We start from the raw sequence: 12,664 nt of genomic DNA, 5'->3' as shown, positions 1-12,664 counted from the left end.
TTTTAACTTAAATCTATATTCTATGTTACTGGGTTGAACCTCTCTTTTAAATTATCATAATTACTTTTCCTTTGATGTATATTCCTCTTTTAAATTTCCTTTGGTATGAGAATCTGCAGATAGTTTATAATGTAGTATTTGTTCCTCCGTATTATATTTGTTATAGCATGCTATGAAAACTACATTCAGACTTTTAAAATTTCATTCGACATTTTAATAGTAACTTCCTACAAAATTTTTAAGGAAAGCATCACTATTTTATAGTTAAAAAAGGAAGAATAGGATAAAGAGGCAATTCTAGAAATTCCAAATGGTCTATTCAAATCTAGGGGCAATTGCGGTAGACCATGTTGATTCGCCAGAGATCTAGTGTCCCAGTTAGCTAGTTATACAGGTAGACTCAGGCATCTGAAGTGTATTTTCAAACCATCATTTTTTATCTAGTTATTATAAGCCTATTCATTAAGTAGAAAGAAAACACAAAAAATTTAGTCATGGGATGAAAATGACAAAAGTAGGATATTTTATTGTTAGCTGTCTAAGGAAAAGAGCCAACATAGCTTCTCAGGATGTTTATTAGGACAAAGTCCTGATAAATAATTTTGACCAAATGAAAATATTTGAAAGGACAGGTAAACAGGTATAGAGAGTAGACCAAATTATCTGAAAGAGTATTTGTTCAACAATTTTTTAAATTTTTTATTCTGAGGTGAGTATAGATTCATAGGAAATTGCAAACACACACACACACACACACACACGGAGATTACGCATGCTTCACCCACATTTCCCCAGTGGTAACATCATGAGTAGTCATAGTATAGGATCAAAACCAGGAGATTGACATTGGTATATGCTACACAGAATTCATTTGTGTGTGTGTGTGTGTGTGTGTGTGTGTATGTGTGTGATATGTAGTGCTATGCATTTTTATCACATGTATGGATTCATGTAACTACCACCACACTCAAGATACAGAGCTATTACAGTACCACAAGGTCCATCAGACTAACCCTTCATAGCCTCGCCCAAACGTTCTCTCATCTCCATCCCTAACCTCTGTAAACCACAAATCTATTGTCTATCTCTATAATTTTGCTATCCAGAAATGTCAAATAAATGGAATGATACAATATCTAATCTTTTGAGACTTGCTTTTTATTCACTCAGCAAACGCCCTTGAGATCCATCCAAGTTTTTGTATGAACTTCACATTCTCTTTCTCCTCTCTAGGATTTCAGTGCTAGACAGAGAGTCCTGTATTTGTCTTCAGGTCCTTGTGGCGCTATTCTTTTTTTTTTTTTTTTTAAATCTGTATTCTCTCTGTTTTTCAGATTATTCAGATTGGGTAAAGTCTATTGACATATCTTTGAGTTCACTGATTCTTTTTTCCATCATCTCATTCTGCTATTGAGCCTATCCATTGAGATGTTCTCCCCCAACCCCCTTTGGTTACTATATTTTTCAGATCTATGATTTCTTTTTGTTTCTTTTTTATATTCTCAATTCCTTTGACAAGATTTTCTGTTTTTTCACTTGTTTCATGACTGCTCATAATTGCTCATTGAAGCATTTTAATGATCACTACTTTAAAATCCTTGTCTGGTAACTACAGTTTCTCAGTAATCTCAATGTTGATGTCTCTTGATTGTACTTTATACAAGTTGTTTATTTGTAAAAGAGAAATTATTTGCAAAAGAGATTTTTTTATTGTCATGTGGACTATTTTGGATATTACGTTGTGAGACTCTGGAATCCATATAATCCTTTTTAGTAGGCAGTTGCCCTGTTTAGGATACATTGGAGTTAGATGAGGGTGAAGGTTCAGCTCCTCGTTGGTTCTTGTTGACACCAAGGTAGGGTGAGGGAGATCAGAGTACTGAGTAACCTTGCCTCACACAGCCTCATTCAGTCTTGTTGCTGCTGGATGGGAGTGAAGGCTCAGCTCCTCATTAGGCCTTGCTGGTACTGAGACATGGTAAGTTGAGTGCTAACTAACCCACCTTCTACCACATTGTTAGGTATTATTGCTGCTGACTGTGGTTGGTGGTTCAGCTCCCTGCTGGACCTTCATGAAATTTCCATAGTAGGTGAATTACAGCATTGCCTAATTGCTTCTTCTGTATAGAGGATTGAAGACCTACTCCCTGTTTAGGTACACTGACATTACCCTAGTAGTATAATTAGAGCATTGCCTCTTTATGCCAAGTAGGGGATGGAAGATCAACTCCTGTGGTTGGCAAACTCTAAAATTGTCCCTCAATATTTTTCTCTTTAATCCCCATGACCATAAGTATAGAGATATCTTGCCCATGATTATGTCATTACAGAGTAAAATGGATTTTGCAGATGTAATTAAGGTTTCTAATCAGTTGACTTTGAGATAATCAAAATGGAAATTATCCTAGTGGGTCTAATCTAATTATATGAACCCTTTAAAAGCAGAGATACTTCTCTAGCTAGTAGCAGAATGGGAAGTCAAAGATATTCAAAGGAAAAAAAAAGATTTCAGACATCTTTGCTGGTTTTAAAGATGGAAAGGGCCATGTTCATGGAGCATAGAGCAGCCTCAAGGGGCTGAAAGCAACCCCTAAGCAACAGCAACCAATTATTAAAAGTAGGATTATGGTGGTTGATTATATGAATAAGATGCTTAAAGATTTTTCTGAGACATGCATATTAAGCTACCTGATTATGTCCCTTGAGTGGTATCCCTAGGCCACTACCAAACCATCTGTTGTACAGAACCTTGTATTATGTGACTCTCAAGATGTTGATCTTAATTTAATTACCTAAGGATGGCCCAGGTCATTGCTTTATTACTAAAAGAGTAATCCAAAGTTTCTAAGTTATCCTAACTCTTAGTGGAATTTAAAAAATAATAATCACAATTTGTTTTCTCTGAGTGCTGTGATAGCAGAATGTGAATGAGAAAAATCATAAATGAGGATGATCTGTGGAGATAGATCTGATTTTATGCTGGGTATAAAGAATATGGCTTAGAATAATTTGGTTTGTTTTTCACTGAATCACTATTTTTTATATGAATTGTCATTTTAAAACTTTATTATTGCATAGATTTTGTAGATATGATCCTTTGTCAATACAAAGACTCAATAATGGAGCAGAGGAACAAATGCAAAATAAAACTTTAAAGGATTTTCCTATCTCCGTATCTTTGATGGCAAGGGCAGTGAGCAACAGTATTAAGAGCACATAGATCCAGAAAAGGTGGGAGAATCTCCTGCTAAAGGATTCTTGAAGAAGTTTCATTGCAAAGTTAATTTTATGGAAATACAAGGAATGCTCACAGGAACAGTCAGGATTTCAAGGCTGCTTATCCAAAGTTTTAAAATCTATTACAGTACAAAAGTGAAATACAGACTTTAGTGGAAGAAGCAATAATTTCCTGAATGTTAAAGAAAACACTTAACAGTTATATAAAAGTAGGAGTAAACTTTATTTACAACTGCAGCTATATTCTCAAATTCAGTATTGAAATCAATCAAGACTGAAAAGCTAAAGTGTCATTTACAAGCTATTCACTCATGGTTCCTTTTTACTCAAATCACATTTGGAGCCTGTCTTCTGTGATAGAAGGTAACATTTGCTGCATGTACTGGGTGGCATTTGCAATATGGCCTTACTGAAATCCCAAATCATATTTATAAAGAAAGGTTCAATCAAAAAACATTTTCAACCCATTTACTGATACATACTTTATAATCTTCAGTACTTTCCCTGTTTCCTAATATACAAGTTTGTTACAAACTGACTATCATGCAAAGGAGAAGAAAATAATAATTTTTACATGGCAAGAACACAAGATTTCAAGCTGATTTTTACGTTTGTGAATATGTGTCGTTGGCTAGATTTGCTTAAACATTCCCTGAAATGAATTCAAGACTGTTTTCAGGTATCAGATGAAAAAGCATATGTAAGAATAAAGATCCTATACTTGTGTTACTGCAGAGTTTTGTTTCCTCCATAGATATATTATATATAAAAAGTAAATCAAAAAATAAGGCTAAAAAAATTATGTTTCCTGAGCATCTACAAAATTTATTATAAATCTGTTGTTCCCTTTCCAACATTAGATGTTTGTGTGTTGTTACCAAAACTATTTATGCACAAGTGAAGATTTTCAAAGTGCAGGAGGATTTAGGGTGGAGAAATGGAAGAATGTATTGAATCCAATGATATACAACTATATACTTTTCAAAATAGGCTCAATTTTTTTACCTTAAATGGGTTAAACTTTGCTATGACTACAAAGTAAATAAGAATTGCATATTCATGCATATCTTAAAATGAAGATTTTGAATATAAAATATATACATTTCATATACGGCAAACCTTTGAAATTAGTGAAAATTAAATTAAGGTCTAATAAATACCTAATTTTAGCTGGGTAACTATTTGAAGAATAAAATGAAGCTGGATTTCTCTGTCTCTATATCAGAAATAATTCTGGCTGACTCAGAATTTTAAACAAAAAAGGCAGCTACTAAATAAATTATGAGTGAATATTCATTGTGGAAAAGTGACACAAATTCCAACAGAGCCTTATGTTGAAATAAAATCATCACAAAAAGTTATGGAAGATAAATTCAAAATCTAGTTCTATGGTTAAAAGAGATAATATGCACATTCTTTTTATTATAAAATAAACAGTAATAAATCAGTAAAAGGAACATCCCAAATAAATGAGAGTAAAAAATGAAATGAATTATACAACAAATGATCAACCTCATTAATAAAGAAGTTAAAAATAGATTTCAAAAAGTACCTTCCCCATCTATCTATCTATTTATATTTCTCTATACCAATATATATGTTCACATTTCGTCAACAGTCACATAAAAGAACTTTCTGTTCTCCATGCCAACAACAGTCTTAATTATTTTTGTCAATCTTATATGGGTGGGCAAAGATAAGCAAAGACAAAATTATTGTTGGCATGGAGAAACAAATCTCTTTATATGCTGTTGATGGAATGTGAACTCAATTTCTACATCATTTTAAATCATTTATTAAAAGACAAACATTTTAAAGAGCTTGCCACATTCTCATCTTTAGAATATCACAAACATATTTGCATGAATGGGACAGTACAGGCATCTATATACTGTTGACCCTTGAACAGTACTGGGATTAGGGGCACCAACCCTCTACACCAACCAGCTGAGGACCCGTGGTACATATTTAGTGAAAAAAAAATCTGCATGCAAGTAGACCCGCATTTCAGACCAGTGTTGCTCAAGGTCAACTGTAGAAGGTTTTCAGTTTTTCACATCATTGTTTGTGCTCTTCCTCTTTGGTAGATTAATAAATGAAATATGACCCACCCATATGACTATATCAATTTGTAGCAACAACAAACAGATGTTTAGAATTTAGTGTGAAACAGCAAACAAAACATTGTAAAATACTTAGTATAGTATCAGGATGTTTATTAAAATATGCGGTAATAATATATGATTTATTATCATGCAAGCATATTGAAATGAATTAATCATATTTCATCATTTATTTCACAAATACTTTGAGACTCCACACTGTGTCAATCATGTGGTTCTTTCTCTTTTTTATGTCATTATTATGCAACCATACGATTATTAATTATTTTGTAATAGTTGTGCAAATAGTTGGTACACATATATCTACATGGTAAAAATAAGCAATGAAATGACCATCTTTTTTTTTTGTGGTACGTGGGCCTCTCACTGTTGTGGCCTCTCCCATTGCGGAGCACAGGCTCCAGACGCGCAGGCTCAGCGGCCATGGCTCACAGGCCCAGCCGCTCCGCGGCATATGGGATCCTCCCAGACCGGGGCACAAACCCGAGTCCCCTGCATCGGCAGGCGGACTCAACCACTGCGCCACCAGGGAAGCCCTAAAATGAACATCTTTTAATCCACAATCCAACTTAATTGGAACTTTGCCAATAACACTGCATCATCTTCTGTGCTTCTCCAAATTACCATCAAATGCCTCATTTTATTTTAATTATTATTCCCAAGCTGTGTGTATCATTCCCTTACTTTTCATTTTAATATTTTTCAAAGTATAATATTCATATAAGAAACAAGTAAGCGATCAGTTTGATGATTTTCACACTTACACAATAAAGCAAAACAAATACAAAAACCAAAAAATAACAACAATCCCCAGATGGAGAAACAGAACTTTACTAGCACCCAAGAAGCTACTCATTCCCCCTTTAAGTCAATATTTTCTTTGAATGGTAACCACTTCCCTATCTTCTTACACACTGTATCACTTTTGCCTGTTTTGGAATTTTATATAAATAGAATTATAGTGTTTTGTTTCTTTTGTTCAATATTATTTGTAAATTTCGCCTATCTTGTTCAATGAAGCAATGGCTCATATAGTCTCGTTAGATAGCTGTTTGTTATAATGTAGTCTAATTTATTGTTTTTTCTCATTTACAGTTTGTGCTTTTGCATCGTGTCTTATACCCTGTGACTATAAAGATAGCATATATTATATTTAAAATTTTTTATTGCTTACAGTATTTAAATTTAAATCAGTGACCAATGTGGAATTATTTTCTATGTATGCTGTGAGTTAGGGTCACAAGTTTCATTTTTTTCCATAAGGATTTTCATACTGAATAGCCCATGCCTTTTCCCATACCTGAAACCCACACTTCCATCACTGCATTCCCACATCACTCTTACATGGTTTATTTAGAGTTACACATATGATATGGCTGCATAAAATCACTGAAGCCTCTTCGGCTTACAACTAAATCTTTGGATAAAATACAAAAAATCTCCTTGGAAAGAAAAAGAGACTCTGCATTGACAAATTGTAGAGAAATAGAAAGGAACTACCTACCTTTTGCACTCTCTGTAGTCATGAACAGAACATGATCAAAAGGCATTACACTGGCCTTCTGTTTCACGATGAGGCCTGTGTATACTCACTTCCCCATCAGCATCGTTATTCAAAACAACGGGTCTCTTGTTAAAATTTCAAATTTCTTGGGCAAAAATATATCCACAGGGTTCAGATGAGGCCAGGCATTGCTTCTTCAGTATCTCAAGCACCAGAAAAATATGTTAATTCCTGAAGGAAATGATATTAAACTTGTATCAGATTCAGCAAACCACAACAGTTAAAAACACCGATATCAGAAAATTTTTGCATAGTATTTATGTTGCTGAAAAAGGATGTTCAGCAGGCTGATGATTAAGACCTAAGTTGTCCAGCTACAAAAACAGTAAGGTGCTGGATGATTCCTGTTTATGATATATATATATATATATTTTTTTTTTTTGCGGTATGCGGGCCTCTCACTGTTGTAGCCTCTCCCATTGTGGAGCACAGGCTCCGGACACGCAGGCTCAGCGGCCATGGCTCACAGGCCCAGCCGCTCCGCGGCATGTGGGATCTTCCCGGACCGGGGCATGAACCCGTGTCCCTTGCATCGGCAGGTGGACTCTCAACCACTGCGCCACCAGGGAAGCCCTGTTTATGATGTTTTAAAGACACAATTAATGCCCTGTGTCAGAAAAAAAAAAGTTAATAAGCAGCTTTTCATTCTTTGAATGGACCAGGCACATTTCCTACTTCTCTGACCTCAAGTTGGAGGACCAGGTCATTTTGTTCTGGGCAGGGTAGAAGGGATTACTGATTACCTCCTCTTTCCACTTGGTTTCTGTGCAGGATGGCATCCTTCTGGCCATAGGCTTATACATCCACCTGAGCAGTGTCTATAATGCTGGAGTTGGCTCCATCTTTGACAGAGTTCTGACTGAGCTGGTGTTCAAAATGAAGCAGATGGATAAGTTGTAGCTGGGAATCCTGCAAGCCATTGTGCGTTTAACCCAGAAGCCAAGGGTCTGCCCAAGCTCCCAGAGGTTTGTGGAAGTTTATGTTATTCTTGAGGCCTATACCAAGCAGAAGTATCTGGAACAACCAGGCAGCTTTGCAAAACTGCTGCTGTGCCCCCCGGTCCTGCACTCCATCAGCTTGAAATGCCTGGAGCATCTCTTCTTCAAGCTCACGGGGGACGTGCCCATTGACACCTTCCTCATGGAGATGGAGATCCTGCTGCAGTTCACCTGAGCCTCACCAGTTACAGCCTCCTCTACCTCATAATTGTTTATGATAAATGTAAACAAGTATAATCAGATTGTAGAGGGAAGAAAAAATTTGGAGAAGTCGAGCACATTAGGGAAATGAAGATATTAAGGGAATAAAAAAAGGTATTCTGAAATGAATGAAAAGTAAGAGCATTTGCACTAGCAAACTTACTGTATGAGAAATGTTAAAGAAATTTCTTTAGGCTGAAGGAAAATAATACCAGAGGGAATCCTGGATCTTTAAGAATGAAGAGAGACCAGAAATGCTAAACACCTAGTTAAATACAGTAGACTATTTTTTGTTTTAATTTCTTTAAAATATAAACACATATTGACAGCAAAAAGTATAACAATGTCCAATGGGACTTTCAGCATATGTAATAGATTTAACAACTATAAGATAAAGCTTATGGGGGTATAAAGAGACTTAAATGGCAGCAAACATCCTATATTTTATTGAAGTAGTGCAACATTATTCTGAGACGACTGTGAACACTTGAATATGTGTATTTAAATTCCTAGAGTAAGAAAAAGTTATACAAAGAGATATAGCCAAAAATCTAATAGATACCTTAAAATACAGTGATCCAAAAGAAGGGGTAAAAGGTAAAACAGAGCACCAAAAATCAGAAGAGAGAAACAGAAAACAAGCAATAAATGAGACTATATCAACCACATGAGACTATATATAACCATAACAATAATTACATTAAATTTTAATGGTCTAAGCACCAAGAACCAGAGACTGACAGAGGTAGATTAAAATGTAGAACTGCATGATATGTGGCCTACAAGAAAAAGATTTTAAATATAAAGTCACAGGTCGATTAAAAGTAAGGAAGTAGAATGTCTTACCATACAAACAGTAAGCTTAATAAGATTGGAGTAGCTGTCTTAACATCAGATAAAACAGACTTCAAGACAAAGAATATTACCAGAAATAATGTAGGACATTTTATAATGATAAAAGTTAGAAATCTTCAACAACACATAATTCAAAATGTATATGCACCTCAAATAAAATAGCTTCAAAATATACAAATCAAAAATTGAATGAATTGCAGAAAGAGACAATTCAACAAACATAGGAGATATTAACATCCCTCTCTCAACAACTGATAGAAAAACAAGACAAATACATCATTAAAGATATAGGAGATCTTAGCACTATTCAGCACTAGAAATAGTATTTATTACATTATCACATTCAATATAATGTATACTCAACACACATTCTTTTCTATGGAAAAGAATGCTATTTAGATTGACCATATACTGGACTATAAAATAATACTCTAAATTTAAAAGGATAAAATACATAAAGATTTTATTCTCTGACCAAAAGAGAGTTAAATTAAAATAAGATATGTAGGGCTTCCCTGGTGGCGCAGTGGTTGAGAGTCCGCCTGCCGATGCAGGGGACACGGGTTCGTGCCCCGGTCCGGGAAGATCCCACATGCCTCGGAGCGGCTGGGCCCATGAGCCATGGCCGCTGATCCTGCACGTCCGGAGCCTGTGCTCTGCAACGGGAGAGACCACAACAGTGAGAGGCCCGCGTACCGCAAAAAAAAAAAAAAAAAAAAGAAAGAAATAATAAATAGAAGAGCATATATAAATGCAATGAAAACAGGCAACAAAGACAATTAGAAAAGCTAAAAATGTGTTTTGATATGATCAGTGGCATCCATAAATCCTAGGTAGACTAATTAAGAGAAAAAGAGGTAACACAAATCATCATTATTAAGGGGGCTATTGTTATAGATATTATAGGAATTAAGATGTAATAACTGAATACTATGAACAACTTTATGCCAACAAATTTGATAACTGAGATGAATGGACATATTTCTTGAAAAAGATAAATTATCAAAATTGACACAACCCCTCCCCCGCAAAATTTGAGCTCTATATCTGTTGAAGAAATTGAATCTGTTATCATAATAACTCCAAAAAATTTTCAAGATCCAGATGATTTTGCTGGTGAATTTTATTAAACACTTAAGGAAGAAATAACACATTTAAAATAAATCTTTTCAAAAAATAAATGAGGAGGGATGACTGATCAGTTCTTTTAATGAGGCCATTATAAACCTGATATTAAAATCTGACAAAGAAATTGGAAATACAGAAGGAAGCAAGGAAGGAAGGGAGGGCGGGAGGGAGGAAAGGAAAAAGAAAATTACAGAAATGGCTTATTGATACATGCAATAGCAAGGATAAATATCAATATCATTGGTACATAGTTTATGATTCCGTTTACATAAAGTTGTAAAATATTTATACGTGCTAATTACTGTACTAATATATCTTAATAAAGTTATAGCCTATAACATTATAGGAAAGTGCCTAATAGAGCATATAACAAGTGTTAAATTTTCAGTAAGTTATTATTGTATTAGTAGTTTCTTTGGGTTGCCATAACAAAATGTCATAAACTGGGTGGTTTAAACAACAAAAAATTATTGTCTCAAAGTCTGGATGTCTGAAATCAAAGTGATGGCAAGGCTGGTTCGGTCTGAGGGCTGTGAGGGAAAATCTGCTCCATGCCCCTTCCCAGCTTCTGGTGAATTGCTGTCAATCTTTAGCCTTCTTTGGCTTTCTGATACTTCACTCCAATCTCTGTTTCTATCTTCACGTGGTATTCTCCCTGTGTGCCTGTCTGTCCCTGTGCCTAATTTCCACGTGTTATAAGAAAACTGGTCACATTGAATTAGGGCCCACCTAATGACTTCATTTTAACTTGATTACCTCTGTAAAAATTCCTTCCAAATAAAGTCAAAATCAAAGATATTGGGAGATTAGGAGTTAGGGCTCCAACATATCTTTTTTGAGGGATAACAATGAAACCCCTTGGAGGAAGAAATATATTGCAAGAAATAGAAAAATCATTTAAAAAATTAATTTTTTTTTATATTGAAAAAAATTCTCTCTCTAGATTCTCTGTTTATACATCACATTTATGAGGACCATTTGTTCACCCAACTCTAGCTGGTGGTGTTTGAAAGCCACCCTGGTACTCACTGTCCAAAATTAATCTAGACCAACTCCTCTTTATATGCTTGATCTTGCTGTTTAAAAAAATTGCTCTTCAACTTCTTATTCTGTAAATACATCTTCATACTTAGCATTTGTCTGGCTCCTTTGATGAACGACCAGGTTTGGGTTCACTTTTCTGCTTGACTTGGTTGCTATCATCTAGGAAACCACTTTTGGTATTTCCGGCCTTTTCCCTAGGCCCTTTTGTGTTCATCTATCAAGTCCAGTTTTAGTACCATGAAAATGACTGGCTTTAAACATCCTCTGTTCAGTCTCCCACAGAAAATGCCCTTACTGATATTTCTGAACAAAGCAAAACAATTCTGTGCTCTCTTCCATGTGACAGCACTTGAAAATATTTGAAGAGAGCTATTTTATGCTTTTAATATACTACTTTTTCTTTTGAATTGCCCATCTAAGCCTTGTTTTTCTTGAATTCTTACATATCCTACAAGGATAAACTCAAACATTACCTATCTAAAAATTCTGCAAACCTCAAATCCTGGCTGTGTTGATCATGACTTCTACCGAGTTGTAGTTCTCTGCATGCCTTAGCTTATCTATTATAATTTATTGTAATTATTTAATCTTATTTTACCCACAATGCTATCTGCCTCTTGAGTAAGGGTATCATGCTTAAATCATCTTTTCGATTCCAGGGCAAAGAATTAAAATGAAAATCAAAACTTACAGGCAATCAGTAAATTAACTTTGAATGAATGAATGAATAAAAGAGTCATGAGCTCTGTAAGCATTATCTTCAAGTTGAATAGTCATCAGTTCTCCAATATCTTATTATATTAGGTCTACTATCTGTCTGGTTAAACATCTGAGTGCAGGCTCATTAGTCCATGCTTTGCTTAAAATGCAGTGAGCAGAACTGAACAAAATGATCTTGAAATACAACTTCCAGTTAGAAGTTACTGCAAGTTTTTGTTTTGAGAACGACACGTAACATTAGTTAGGATAATCTACATTTTGGTGAAATATAGTACCTGTGATGGTTAATTTTATATGTCAACATAACTCGGCTAAGGGATGTCCAGATAGCTAAACTTATAGCTAACCAGTTAGGATTAGGGTTAGGGTTAAGGTTAGCTAACATTATTTCTGGGTGTGTCTGTGAGGGTACCTCCAGAAGAGATTAGCATTTGAATCTATAGATTGAGTAAAGAAGATTGCACTCACCTATGCAAATGGCATCATCCAATGCACTGAGGGTCTGAATAGAATAAAAAAATGGAGGAAGAGAAAATTTGCTCTTTGCCTGATTTGGGACGTCTATCATCTCCTGCTCTCTAACACTGGTGCTCTTAGTTCTCTGGCTTTCAGACTTGGACTGGGACTTATTATCCTCCCCCTCTCCCCACTCCCGCTTCTTGGGCCTTTATACTTGGACTGGGACTTAAACACCATTGGCTTCCCTGGTTCTCAGGCCTTCAGACTTGGTTCTCTGGAAGATATCAGATGTGGGACTTCTCAGCCTCCACAACTGCATAAGCCAATTCCTATAA

At 35.3% G+C, this 12,664-nt stretch overlaps 1 pseudogene; it reads left to right on the top strand.

Annotated features, from left to right (window-relative positions):
• The window catches only part of LOC114902402, a 50,116-nt pseudogene extending 42,019 nt beyond the window's left edge, over positions 1 to 8,097 (top strand).
• Positions 8,098 to 12,664: the final 4,567 nt, after the last annotated feature.

The sequence above is a fragment of the Monodon monoceros genome, unplaced genomic scaffold, assembly GCF_005190385.1.
Source record: "Monodon monoceros isolate NGI ecotype Baffin Bay Population unplaced genomic scaffold, NGI_Narwhal_1 Super_Scaffold_20, whole genome shotgun sequence".
Taxonomy (NCBI): domain Eukaryota; kingdom Metazoa; phylum Chordata; class Mammalia; order Artiodactyla; family Monodontidae; genus Monodon; species Monodon monoceros.
This window is presented reverse-complemented; position numbering and strand designations above follow the sequence as displayed.